At 36.5% G+C, this 15,389-nt stretch overlaps 1 protein-coding gene across 1 annotated transcript in view; it reads right to left on the reverse strand.

Moving 5' to 3' along the window:
* Positions 1–15,389, reverse strand: part of LAMA2 (laminin subunit alpha 2) — a 605,756-nt gene that overhangs the window by 90,016 nt on the left and 500,351 nt on the right. The gene's annotated exons all lie outside the window — the stretch shown is intronic.

Here is a 15,389-nt window from a genome sequence, read left to right on the forward strand (position 1 = left end):
TAAATATCTGGTAGAATTCACCACTGAAGTCATTTGGAACTGAATTGTATGTGTGTGTGTGTGTGTGTGTGTGTGTGTGTGTGTGCGTGCGCGCGCACGTGCACACATGTGCAGGTATGTAAGGGTTTTAAAATACAAATTTAATTCCTTAATGAGTATAGGGCTATTCAAGTTATTTATGATGAGTTTCAGTAGTTTGCGATTTTCAAAGAATTTGCCCATTTCTTTTTTTTTTTTTTTTTTTTTTTGCCGTATGCGGGCCTCTCACTGTTGTGGCCTCTCCCGTTGCGGAGCACAGGCTCCGGACGCGCAGGCTCAGCGGCCATGGCTCACAGGCCCAGCCGCTCCGCGGCATGTGGGATCTTCCTGGACCAGGGCACGAACCCGTGTCCCCTGCATCGGCAGGCGGACTCTCAACCACTGCGCCACCAGGGAAGCCCAGAATTTGCCCATTTCATTCAAAATGTCTAATTTTTGGCATAAAGCTGTTCGTAATTTTCTCTTATTATCCTTTACTGTATGCAGAAGTTGCTGTGATTTCACCTCTTTTATTCCTGATATTGGATATTGGTGGCCTTTCTCAATTTTTCTGATGAGTCTGACTAGATGATTATCAGTTCAATGATCTTCCATTGGACCTTTGCACCATCACCCAGCAACATGACTGATTCCTGACTGAAGTCCATCTGCTGATAAACTTCCCTGCTGCCAATTTCTTATCTTGCATTTATGAGTGTTGCCTACCTTTTGCTTCCAGACCTCTTGTCTTTCCTGTTTTTCAGGAAGCCAGTGATTTCTTCCTGGATTTTTAGTCAACTATTCCTTGCTCAGATGTAAGGAGGTGGGTGGTATACTTGGGGGTGTAGGAGATATTGTAGCAACAAGGTAAGGAAAGACAAGGAGACAGGGAATTTTGATGTGTGGATGGGAGAGCAAGTATTTTGGTTGCAAAGGACTGTAGATTTTATGAAGGGCAGTGTTAAGAAGTAAGGCTGTTAGGTAGTTTGGAGTCGGTTTCTGGAAAGTTTGAACGTTAGACTAAGGAAACTGGACAATAAGCAACATGGAGCCGTTAAAAGTTTCTGAGTAGGAATGTATGCTCAGAGCAATAGTCCAGAAGAGGAATTGGGCAGCTGTGTGGGACGAAAAGGAGATATCAGTTGACCATTGTAATAGTATGAGCCAGAGAAAATAGAGTTGTAATCTTAGGCAAGGGCATTGGAAATGAGAGGTTTGGGTTCAAGAGATGTGGAGGAATAAGACACGTTTCAATGTTTCAAGAAGCACTTCAAAATATTAAAGTAAAGAGCTGATGGAGTACAATTGTCAGCTATAAGCAGTGTACTAACAATCCAGGTTTAAAAGACAAGTCTTTCATATGATAACAGAATGGAAAACACTAATACGTTATGGATGAACAGAACTGTTTCAATTCATTGGAATTTGGAGAGTTCATTTTCCAACATTGCTTAGTAAGTCACTGAAGCACATCAGCAATATCAGGACAGGTGATGAAGCAGCATTTTCCAAGCTAATTATACTTCATGCATATTTATAAGCATCACATCTGAGTTTCTGGGCTGTGTCTACAGCATATGTGAAATATAAATGAGGTTCTTAGACTTGCAAGATATTTTGTTACTTGCTTTTTAGAGACTGTATTTTTATAAATAAGTTCTTCTCTGTGTATATATACATATATGTATTTATAAATTATCTAAAACCTTTTATTATATCACACAAAATAGGATCTATTATTACATGTAGGTTGCTATATGTTTTATTAGCTAATAATCATTTATAGAAAATGTGAGATAATTTAAAACATCAGAGAAGGAAAGATACAGGAAAAAGTAAAATGATAAAGTCTACAAAGATTTAACAGAGGCTTGGCACTTAATTGGCTTTTAATACATGTTAGTTTTCTTCTTCCTACTATTTGTTAAGTATTCATAGTGACTTGTTTAGGCACCATGTCATTGACTAATAGATGAATGAATTGACTGATTTACCCAATAAAAGTTTTTAGCTCTCTCAAGCACCAGAGTAAGCTCTGATTATTCAAAGATCGAAAGACTCTGCCTTCTCTAATGGAACTGGAGTGGAGAGACAAACCAAAAAATCCTTATAAAGAAAATGATGATTGCCATAATGGAGTATGGAAATATCTAAGTGTTTTGTTGTCAGAGGAGGCTCTCTTAGGGGGAGGAGATGTGCAGGTGAGACCTAAAGTTAAGTTTATCAGGATGGTATACCCACACCCCACTGATGTATTATTTAAATAAGCAAATTTAAAAGTTATCGTTTATATTTCTTTCTATATTACATTTTTATTATTTTTCTAAATGTTCCTCTACTAACTTCTTTATTAGAGATAAATTTTCTGAATTCATTGAAAAAGTTGGTGCTAAGGAGAGATGCATAATTGTTTTTGTTTATTTTTGTTTTCTAAAGAAAGTACTAGCTGAAAATTCATCAGCGTGGTTTATAGCCTATTCCATTACTTCCTCTTTATGAAATAATTTATTTTAGAAGACAAGTCTTGCACATTTCCAATGGGGATAATGTGTCAAGATAATATGTGACTTAGATGATTTTAAATTCAATATCTTTTTAATAAAGAAAACTGTTCAAAATGTGCAGAGGTATATGTAAGGGCTGATAATTAGCTGCAGTGTGTTTATGTAAAATATTTATCAGAAGAAATTTATATTTGGGCATGTTAGGCTGTTGTTAAAAATCAGGGAAAAATTTCTTACTATAATAAAATAAATTCTTAGAAGAAATGGTGGAATGTAGCCCTATATACATTTTAAAAGACATAACTTTTGAGAACACTGAAAAATGTGCAAGTGATGTTACTAGATATATTAAGCTACAAAACAGTTATGTAAAAATTACCCATTTGTACAAAAGCTATTTGCACAGGAAAAAGTATGGACAGATAAACAACATTATAAAACTCGTTGTTTGTGGTTGGTGAGATTACACACATTTTAGATTTTCTCCCTCTTGCTTGTCTGTATTTCCTATTTTGTTTTATAATGGACATGAACTGCTTTTGTAATAATGGAAAAGATCATACACAATTTTTAAAAAAGAAAATCATTGTGTATTGATTTTAAAGGTGTTTTAATATAACCCATATTTTAAAAATCGATAGGATACTAAAATGAAATTATGAATCAAAAATGAGTTCAGAAAGAACCCAAAGAATGACTTTGGTCAGAAATCTGGTGAAAGAAAGGTTGTAGATCCTAGCATTGCGTAATATCCTAAAATGGGACAGGGGTTAGATGAGTCTCTGGAGGACTGGAAGCAACTGGGCACACAAAGGAGACCAAGGGATGAAATAGAAAATCTCCAAAACTACTCATGAGAATTTAGAATTCATGACTGCGAATTTGCAGCTTGAGAACACCAAGAAAGACAATTGAGAGAGGATTTTAAAGTATATAACTAATTGAGAACAGGTTTTCACCACTCACAGCATGAGAGCCATTGCTCCATCACCCTTGGGTGCCACTGGCTTGCTGCTGACAAGCTGTTGAGGGTAGGATGGGTGGGTACCACAAGGAGTCTTGATTTTGAGTACAGACAATGCATAAAGGTCTATTGAGTTAGAAAACCTCCTCAGAGGGCTTATTGCTTTCTTTCCATTTAATGTCCAGAATCAAACTCAACATGGCAATTTCAAATCTTGATTATTCATATATTTATTATTGTATTTATTCCTACTGGTGGAAATCTCAAATACCAGGTCTGAGAGCATTGCTGCCTTGAATAAAATTAGTTTAAATTTATATTGCATTATAGCATCACCCCAAAGAGTTTCTGTGTTGCTGACTGATGTAACAAACTCTTTGATTTCATTTTTAACACTTTATGCCCTCAATTTTTAAATACGCCAAATTCTGGGTAATCAAATAGAAGTTTGTTATTCTGCTTCCAATAGATTTTCTTAAAGTTATTGATGCAAATGAGTGTATCATGTACAAAGAAAATCACTAAAGTCAGCTGGCTTGATGAATACCATTTTCACACACAGATTCAATATTTTTCTATGTAACTTAGATCCTCACTGACTTTTTCATATTTGTTCTTGTGTGAATCAGTTCTTATATAAGTCACTGAATTGCTGATGGAGAAAAAATGTTCACCAGTTTTATTGACAGATTCAATTGTCATACCTATTATGGATTATACTGTTTCTCCATTAACACTACACTGGTACAAACTTTAAATCCCAATGATTATAGATATTAATAAGAAGTCAAAATTACTGTTTGAATGACTCCTAAGTAATCACTGGCAGAATAAAATACAAGATATATGAGAGTTAAAGTTTAAAACTTGACTGACACTATATTATATTGGACCTTTTGAATGCAATGTGTATTCTGCCAATATTTGCACACTTCTTTATGTAGGAAATAAAAACTCAAAATGACCTTGCAAGTATTCTTTATGTATTTTGATTCATCCAATTACACAAAGCAAATATTAAATAAGACAGACTGAAAAGACGATATGACCACATTTCTAAATAGATACTCATTAGAAATACCTTAATGTTTACTCCTATTGTAAGATTCACAGTGTTTAACTATGTGATGTATTGACCAATAGCAGTGATATCAAAAGACTCTGGCTACAGATTAGGAACCAAGATGGCAGAGTAGAAGGACGTGCTCTCACTCCCTCTTGCGAGAACACCAGAATCACAACTAGCTGCTGGACAGTCATCGACAGGAAGACACTGGAACTCACCAAAAAAGACACCCCAATCCAAAGACAAAAGAGAAGCCACAATGAGGTGGTAGGAGGGGCACAATCACAGTAAAATCAAATCCCATAACTGCTGGGTAGGTGACTCACAGACTGGAGAACACTTATACCACAGAAGTGCACCCACTGGAGTGAAGGTTCTGAGCCCCACGTCAGGTTCCCAACCTGGGGGTCCAGCAATGGGGGAAGGAATTCCTAGAGAACCAGACTTTGAAGGCTGCTGGGATTTGATTGCAGGACTTTGACAGGACCGGGGGAAACAGAGACTCCACTCTTGGAGGGCATACACAAAGTAGTGTGCACACCGGGACCCAGGGGAAGGAGCAGTGACCCCAGGGGAGACTGAACCAGACCTACCTGGTAGTGTTGGAGGGTCTCCTGCAGAGGCAGGCAGTGGCTGTGTCTCACCGTGGGGAAAAGGACACTGGCAGCAGAAGTTCTGGGAAGTACTCCTTGGTGTAAGCCCTCCCAGAGTCCACCATTAGCCCCACCAAAGAGCCCGGGTAGGCTCCAGTGTTGGATTGCCTCAGGCCAAAGAACCAACAGGGAGGGAATGCAGCCCCACCCATCAGCAGTCAAGGGGATTATAGTTTTACTCAGCTCTGCTCACCAAAGCAACAGTCAGCTCTACCCACCACTAGTCCCTTCCATCAGGAAACCTGCATAAGCCTCTTAGATAGCCTCATCCACCAGAGGACAGACAGCAGAAGCAAGAAGAACGACAATACTGCAGCCTGTGGAACAAAAACCACATTCACAGAGAGATAGATAAGATGAAAAGGCAGAGGGCTATGTACCAGATGAAGGAACAAGATAAAACCCCAGAAAAACAACTAACTGAAGTGGAGATAGGCAACCTTCCAGAAAAAGAATTCAGAATAATGATAGTGAAGAAGATCCAGGACCTCAAAAAAGAATAGAGGCAAAGATCAAGAAGATGCAAGAAATGTTTAACAAAGACCTAGAAGAATTAAAGAACAAACAAACAGAAATGAACAATACAATGACGGAAATGAAAACTACACTAGAGGGAATCAATAGCAGAATAACTGAGGCAGAAGAACGGATAAGTGATGTGGAAGAGAGAATGGTGGAATTCACTGCTGCAGAACAGAATAAAGAAAAAAGAATGAAAAAATGAAGACAGCATAAGAGATCTCTGGGACAACATTAAATGCAACATAATTCGCATTATAGGGGTCCCAGAAGGGGAAGAGAGAGAGAAAGGACCCAAGAAAATACTTGAAGAGATTATAGTCGAAAACTTCCCTAACATGGGAAAGGAAATAGCCACCTAAGTCCAGGAAGCTCAGAGAGTCCCACACAGGATAAACCCAAGAGAAACACACCGAGACACATAGTAATCAAACTGGCAAGAATTAAAAACAAACAAAAATTATTGAACGCAGCAACGGAAAAACGACAAATAACATACAAGGGAACTCCCATAGGGTTAACAGCTGATTTCTCAGCAGAAATTCTACAAGCCAGAAGGGAGTGGCATGATATACTTAAAGTGATGAAAGGGAAGAACCTACAACCAAGATTACCCTGCAAGGATCTCATTCAGATCGATGGAGAGATCAAAAGCTTTACAAAGAAGCAAAGGCTAAGAGAATTCAGCACCACCAAAACAGCTCTACAACAAATGCTAAAGGAACTTCTCTAAGTGGGAAACACAAGAGATGAAAAGGACCTACAAAAACAAACCCAAAACAATTAAGAATATGGTCATAGGAAGATACATATTGATAATTACCTTAAACGTGAATGGATTAAATGCTCCCACCAAAAGACAGGCTTGCTGAATGGATACAAAAACAAGACCCATATATATGCTGTCTACAAGAGACCCACTTCAGACTTAGGGACACATACAGACTGAAAGGGAGAGGATGGAAAAAGATATTCCATTCAAATGGAAATCAAAAGAAAGCTGGAGTAGCAAAATCATATCAGATAAAAACGACTTTAAAATAAAGAGGGTTAAAAGAGACAAGGAAGGACACTACATAATGATCAAGGTATCAATCCAAGAAGAAGATATAACAATTATAAATATATATGCACCCAACATAGGAGCACCTCAATACATAAGGCAACTGCTAACAGCTATAAAAGAGGTAACTGACAGTAACACAATAATAGTGGGGGACTTTAACACCTCACTTACACCAATAGACAGATCATCCAAAATGAAAATAAACAAGGAAACAGAAGCTTTCAATGACACAATAGACCAGATAGATTTAATTGATATTTATAGGACATTCCATCCAAAAACAGCAGATTACACTTTCTTCTCAAGTGCGCACAGAACATTCCCCGGGATAGATCACATCTTGGGTCACAAATCAAGCCACAGTAAATTTAAGAAAACTGAAATCATATCAAGCATCTTTTCTGACCACAATGCTATGAGATTAGAAATGAATTACAGGGAAAAAAACGTAAAAAACAGAAACACATGAAGGCTAAACAGTGCATTACTAAATAAACAAGAGATTGCTGAAATAATCAAAGAGGAAATCAAAAAATACCTAGAGACAAATGACAATGAAAACACGACAATCCAAAACCTATGGGATGCAGCAAAAGCAGTTCTAAGAGGGAAGTTTACAGCTATACAAGCCTACCTCAAGAAACAAGAAAAATCTCAAATAAACAATCTAATGTTACACCTAAAGGAACTAGAGAAAGAAGAACAAACAAAACCCAAAGTTAGCAGAAGGAAAGAAATCATAAAGATCAGAGCAGAAATAAATGAAATAGAAACAAAGAAAACAACAGCACAGAGCAGTAAAACTAAAAGCTGGTCCTTTGAGAAGATAAAAAAAACTGATAAACCATTAGCCAGACTCATCAAGAAAAAGAGGGAGAGGACTCAAATCAACAGAATTAGAAATGAAGAAGGAGAAGTTACAACAGACACCGCAGAAATACAAAGCATCCTAGGAGACTACTACAATCAACTCTATGGCAATAAAATGGACAACCTGGAAGAAATGCACACATTTTTAGAAAGGTATAACCTTCCAAGACTGAAGCAGGAAGAAACAGAAAATATGAACCGACCAATCACAAGTAATGAAATTGAAACTGTGATTAAATATCTTCCAACAAACAAAAGTCCAGGACCAGATGGCTTCACAGGTGAATTGTATCAAACATTTAGAGAAGAGCTAACACCCATCCTTCTCAAACTCTTCCAGAAAACTGCAGAGGAAGGAACACTCTCAGCTCATTCTATGAGGCCACCATCACCCTGATACCAAAACCAGACAAAGATACTACAAAAACAGAAAATTACAGACCAAAATCACTGATGAATATAGATGCAAAAATCCTCAACAAAGTACTAGCAAACAGAATCCAACAACACATTAAAAGCATCATACACCATGATCAGGTGGGATTTATCCCAGGGATGCAAGGATTCTTCAGTATACGTAGATCAATCAATGTGGTGGACCATATTGACAAACTGAAAAATAGAAACCGTATGATCATCTCAATAGATGCAAAAAAAGCTTTTCACAAAATTCAACACCCATTTATGATAAAATCTTTCCAGAAAGTGGGCATAGAGGGAACCTACCTCAACATAATAAAGGCCATATACGACAAACCCACAGCAAACATCATTCTCAATGGTGAAAAACTGAAAGCATTTCCTCTAAGATCAGGAACAAGACAAGGATGTCCACTCTCACCACTATTATTCAACATAGCTTTGGAAGTCCTAGCCATGGCAATCAGAGAAGAAAAATAAATAAAAGGAATACAGATTGGAAAAGAGGAAGTAAAGCTGTCACTGTTTGCAGATGACACGATACTATACATACAGAATCCTAAAGATGACACCAGAAAACTACTAGAGCTAGTCAATGAATTTGGTAAAGCTGCAGGATACAAAATTAATGCACAGAAATCTCTTGCATTCCTATACAATGATGAAAAATCTGAAAGAGAAACTAAGGAAACACTCCCATTTACTACTGCAACAAAAAGAATAAAATACCTAGGAATAAACCTACCTAGGGAGACAAAAGACCTGTATGCAGAAAACTATAAGACACTGATGAAAGAAATTAAAGATGATACAAACAGATGGTGAGATATGCCATGTTCTTGGATTGGAGGAATCAATATTGTGGAAATGACTATACTACCCAAAGCAATCTACAGATTCAGCAATCTACAGATTCAATGCAATCCCTATCAAATTACCAATGGAATTTTTTACAGAACTAGAACAAAAAAATCTTAAAATTTGTATGGAGACACAAAAGACCCCAAAGAGCCAAAGCAGTCTTGAAGGAAAAAAGCAGAGCTGGAGGAATCTGACTCCCTGACTTCAGACTATACTACAAAGCTACAGTAATCAAGACAATATGGTACTGGCACAAAAACAGAAATACAGATAAATGGAACAGGACAGAAAGCCCAGTGATAAATCCAAGCACCTATAGTCAACTAATCTATGACAAAGGAGGCAAGGAAATACAATGGAGAAAAGACAGTCTCTTCAATAAATGGTGCTGGGAAAACTGGACAGCTACACTCCCTAACACCATACACAAAAATAAACTCAAAATGGTTTAGAGAGCTAAATGTAAGACCAGGCACTATAAAACTCTTAGAGTAAAACATAGGAAGAACAGTCTTTGACATAAATCACGGCAAGATCTTTTTTGATCCACCTCCTACAGTAATGGAAATCAAAACAAAAATAAAAAAATGGGACCTAATGAAACTTAAAAGCTGTTGCACAGCAAAGAAAACCATAAACAAGACGAAAAGACAGCCCTCAGAATCTTCTGCTATCTTCTTTCCACAGCTTGATTAGGAAATTCTGGCACACCACTTGAACCTAATTCTAATCAATAAAAAAATCCTACAAGGCATCTACATTCAAATAAATATTCATAGATGATCTCAAACTAAGTAGGGAAAGAAAGTAATTTTATTTTTTCTTTGAAATTTTCTTCTCTATTCAACTTTCCTATCTCTCTTGGCAGTGTATATATCTTGTTCATTCTGAAAATCTGGAGCATCCTAGCCTTTCTAGATTCCTAGTATCAATGTTTGGAGGTGGCAGGGGGCAATTTACATTTAGTGATCAGCTACTATACACCAAGTATTACCTATATGAAAATCATGGAATATTACTTGTGAAATAGTGCAAATGAAATTCTCACGGAGTTATTCATGCTTCTGTCCCCTCGAGGTCTATTTTCAGCTTAAAATTTAATACTGGAGACATTATTTTCTGGTAAAAGGAAGTAGGAAGAGGAAAACACCACAGTCACTAAGCTGTGAAATGGTGGCAGCAGGCCATGGGAGCAGAATGCCCAGAGTAGAACACAGGCAGAGATGCAACATCTTTCAAAGCCCCGGATGCTGCGGCTGTGCAGTTGGCATCTGACCCAAGGACTTTTCTCCCTAATTATTTTAAGATTTTGTTTTCTTTTTCTCTTTAGTTTCTGTAGTTTAACAATGATCTTTCCAGGTGTGGACTTATTTTATTTATTGTGATAGGCTTCCTTAACTTGAGAAATCATATCATATCCTTCACCAGCACTTGAAAATTTTCAGTATCTCTTTTACTATTACTATTCCCCATTCTCACCCTTTTCAACTTCTGGAACTCCTAATAGATTTGCGTTTCATTTTTACAATCTATATTCCTTGTTTCTTACACTCCTTTTATGTTTTACCATACTTGTTGCATTCTAGGCAATGTATTCAACTCTTTCTATTAACTCATTCTCTTTTCCTATATATTTTATTTTTAGAAATTTTATTTGCTTCTGTTACAAATTTCTGTAATCTTCTGTATTTTTTCTTTTTATCACTCTTTTCTATTCTTTTTAACATTTCAATACTTTTAAACACGTTTATTGTATATTCTCTTTCAGATTTTTGAATAACTTCAGGATCATGTTACATACTTTGCCTGCCTACCCTCTTTCCTACTTGATTATTTATACTGTATCTAAACAGACCACTTTCCTGTGTCCTTCTAGATGCTCTAGAGGTTGCAAGAACCAGGATCAGTTCCTTCCTCTCCCCATTAAATTTTTAGCTTGGAAAGTCTTGTACCATATGGACTTCAACCCATATATAAATATATACAGTATAAATTTGGACTTCAATCCACAGGCTTATGGTTTTAGCAACTTATGAGAGACATTTTTCACCACTGGAGGCATGAAAAGTAACAAGGCTCCTTGGCATGTTCTGGGCTAGAAGGAGTGTTTGTTGATGAGAACAATTGTTTCCAAGTCTCACGGTTTTGCATACTTTCGATTAGTCAAAAAAGACTCCTTCTTTTGTAGGTTTAGGATGATATCTGTGATGTCTTCTCTCCCTGCCTGGGCTTTAAAATCCCAGTCCCTAGACATATGATCTATATTTATGTTCCAAATTCATTGAGTCACCAAGCTGCCAGCTCTAGAATGTGCTATTCTGTTTTACTCTCGTTTTTATTTTTAGATTTTCTTCTGTTTCCTCTTTTTTTTTTTTTTTTTTTTTTGTGGTACGCGTGCCTCTCACTGTTGTGGCCTCTCCTGTTGCGGAGCACAGGCTCCCGACGCGCAGGCTCAGCGGCCATGGTTCACGGGCCCAGCCGCTCTGCGGCATGTGGGATCTTCCCGGACCGGGGCACGAACCCGTGTCCCCTGCATGGGCAGGCGGACTCTCAACCACTGCGCCACCAGGGAAGCCCCTTGTTTCCTCTTTATAAAATAAAGTATGAGTTAAATTTTGGGGAGTTAGAATTTACCTAGCATTTCTGTGAATTTCTCACATTTGGATGGATCTGAATTAACTCAGACTGCCATGTTATCAGAGCTCCCTGACTTTTCTTTCTAGTATCCTTATTTTCTATCAGGGTTTTTCTCCCCACTGATCTGTCACATAAGAGTGAATTTACAAAAATCCAATTTATTCTGTAGACTCGACCCTAAAGCAAGAAAAACTCCTTCAAGTTTTCTGAAGAAAAAACTTCGAGTTTCTATGGATTTTTACTCCCCTCATACTAAGGAATCAACAGAGGGAAGTCACTTACACAGTTCACGTATTTTTAGGATCAGGTGTCTAAGGCTTTAACCTTACTTAATTTTAGGTATATTTTCCTCCTGTCTAATATTTTTTTCAGAATTTCCCCCCTCTCTTTAGTTCATCTAAAGCCTACATATCACTTACACAGCACTGTTCTTTACTACCTCTCACTATTATTGTTTCTATGAGAAAATGCATTACTTACAAATTGCGCTCACTTTCTTCTGTATTTTATATTATTTTTTCCTAGATGTGCCTGAGAAAGATCATGCCGAAGATATTTAGACTTATGGCTCCCAGGAGTGATGGGTAACTGTAGCAAGTGACAGAACTTGAATTTGGAGAATAAAGAGGAAGACCACATTGTGTACTGGTGTTGAGAGCAAGTATAAATTCTTCTCAATTTCTAGTGCTGATTCTTAGTGAAGATCAGACTAAACACTGAGACTGAGACTAATTGAGAAAGAGGATTCTGGATTAGAGTGTTTTAAGGAATTTTGTTGGTGTGTGTTGGGATGGGGAGAGAGAGAGAGGGAGAGTTTCAGACAACAACAATGATTGCAGTGTAAAGAAGAGGGTATAGAAGAAAAAAGAAATCTTCAGGTGCTGTGGGAAGTGAAAAAGTGATTCTTTTTTTTTTTTAATGGAAGATACCTAGGGAAGGTGAGGACTGCCTACATTTTCTACACTGAAGTATATATCACAGAGCACATTCTATTCACCCTGACAAAGGGAGAGAGGGAGAAAAGAAAGAAATGAAGGAAGGAGGAGAACATTTCAGAATAGATAGAGATTGTGTGATTATTGTTGTGTGATGATTCTTCAGGATCTTAAAGAACCAGATCTAAGGAATCCATTCTACATTAGACTTCCTTTTTGTTCCTTCCTTTTGTTTGCCATTTGGATATACCAGATTCAAGTGCAGAGCATCTAAGAACTTCCCAGTGAAAAGGGCAGAGGGTCTCATCTCCCAGTGCTACTGACACCGTGCCTATTGCCTCTGGTGGTCATCCCAAGGACCCAGCAGCACATGAAATCTACTTTTCATCTACTTCTAAAATCTGATCTGCTTGATAACATAGGTTTTAAGTTCACCTATGATCTGGAAACATTTTTTAAAGGTTTAATTCTCTGTTATTTTAGAGTCTGAGGACTTTTTACAGCATCAAAGCAATAAAGATTAGAAAAAAATTACTGGATCTTCATATTCTATTTTCTAAACGGTGACATATTTCCTTTCTCTTTCTCCTGTGCCCACCAATGAGAGGCACAAAATGAGATGTTATCTTGGAGATCACGTGTAGGGAAAACAATCTTTTGCACCAATAATATAATAATAGTATTTATCTGCCTAGCACTAATAGAAATAGTGTTTTTTCATAATGTCTGTTCCTAAAATAGTATTTCATTTTGATATTTAAATAAATTATATATACAAGGGGCTGTTACTCTTCACATAGGAACTATACTACAACCTTGAATTGTTTATAACCTCCACCTGCTTATTATTTAATTAAAATAAAGGATCAACTTTTTTCTCATTCATATTTTCCTTTCAATTCCATTGTTGATTATGTGTGCACTACAAATAGGTAGACTTAAGCAGATTTTTAAAAGTGAAGTGGCTTTACAAATGCTGTCAATTATGCTTTGAGACTATTCCATATTCATTTGTTCCTTTTCCTATGGTATTTTCAATGCTTTTTTTCTTCTCACATTATCTTACGTCCATCTTCTTCACAGTAGTAATTGATTGCTTTATTGCTTGTCTAATATGTCTTTTTTCTCCTTGTATAAATTCCTGCTTTGTTTCTTTGTCCTTTGCTTCTAATTCATTGAAAACATTCTTCCTGCTTTGCAGGACTAGACTCAAATGACTCTTTCATACACAAATAATAAACTTAATCTTACTCTTCTGTGTTTATCTATAGCTCTAGCAATAATACCAGCTCTAACATTTATGGAATGCTAGTACTATCTAGGTAATTGTTCAATTTAATGGCAAATATATTTCTTTTCCAGTATAATAGAACTATATTATAATGAATTATTAAAATTAAAACTTTATTTATTCTGTTCTTGAAACATGGTCCAACAAACTTTCTGGCCAAATCAGTCTTCTGTGTGTTTGTTGTTAGCCACTTAATAAATCAGTGATTCTCTTTAGCTTTTACTTTGTAATTTTTCAGACACTTAATTATTTTTACATGGCTTATAGAGAAGGAATAACAATAACAAGGGGACATGCTGTAATGCAGTAAAACTTGTCCTAATTAAAACAAAAAACAACAACAAAAAACTTGTCCTAGCTCTATGTTTGAGTTTGGCTAGCCTATCATGTATAAGCATCAGTGTTGAGGAAAAGTGAATATTTCATGTTGGCCTGAATATGAGAGTCTCCTGAGTATAAAGTGATAGTATTAAATTTGGGTGAAAATAAACAGGTCTTTAACATAAAATGTTAGAAGTTCATAAAAATGAAGCAATGACAATAGTGAGGATTTTATTGGTACAAAATGTTGTAAATAGGTATGAAAAATGTCAATTAGAATGACATTCATTCATTTACTCACGAGTGTCTACTCTCTGTCAGGTACTGTGCTAAATGCTGAAAATGGTGATCCAATAAAACATGGGTCAGATGAAAATGGTGAACTTGAAGACTAGGATCTTTAAATAGATTTGAAAAATGGTTCCTTTTGAAAGGATAATTGAACATAGGGAAGTTTCTGTAATAACTGTGCCATGATTTTGAATAAGAAGTAAACAGAACATATGGTATTGGTAGAGCTCATTCCAGAGAAACCAAAACAGTACTAACTGCTGATGGAATATGATGCATCATTCACCATGACCATAAAATAAACCTGCTAAGAGTGTGGCAAATACCTCCAATACCCCTGAAATCCATGAAAGCATTGTGCTCAATACCAAAGCAAAGAAAATAGGGATCTGTTTCTTCAACACCCACTATTTATGCATATTTCATTCACAGTCAAGTGTCCAATCAAATTCTTTTTCTCCTGAAATTCTGATGTATTTGGGGGATTCTGTGTGAAGCCAAAGGAGTAAGTGATGGTTCTGAACATTTTAACTCACCACGTGCTTCCTATGAAATGAAATTTGACCTGAAATAGTATTACCAAGGTTTATCACATAACTTGGTTACAAAATGTTGCTCTACATGTAAAGGAAAAAGATTTGTTACTATTGAAGATACTCAGATAATGTGCTATACTTAGAACCCGAAAACTCTAAAATATTAATTGCAAATTTATTTTGAACAATGACAGCAGCCAAAAGTAGCTTTGAAGGTAAACATTTCAACTGATAAAAACAGTATAATAGTTTAGAAATATATGATCTGGCGTGTTTGTAAAATGTGCACCTTATAATCAAACTTTACATAGAATCAATCTGTATGTGACTATAAGCACTGGTGTTAATTTCCAAGGCACTTTCTTACTGAAGGCATATGGAATAATAGTGATAAATTTCCCTGTTCAGAGTCTTATGTTTGACTGTTTTTCCTTTGC

The sequence above is a fragment of the Lagenorhynchus albirostris genome, chromosome 12 (assembly GCF_949774975.1).
Source record: "Lagenorhynchus albirostris chromosome 12, mLagAlb1.1, whole genome shotgun sequence".
In the NCBI taxonomy this organism is placed as follows: domain Eukaryota; kingdom Metazoa; phylum Chordata; class Mammalia; order Artiodactyla; family Delphinidae; genus Lagenorhynchus; species Lagenorhynchus albirostris.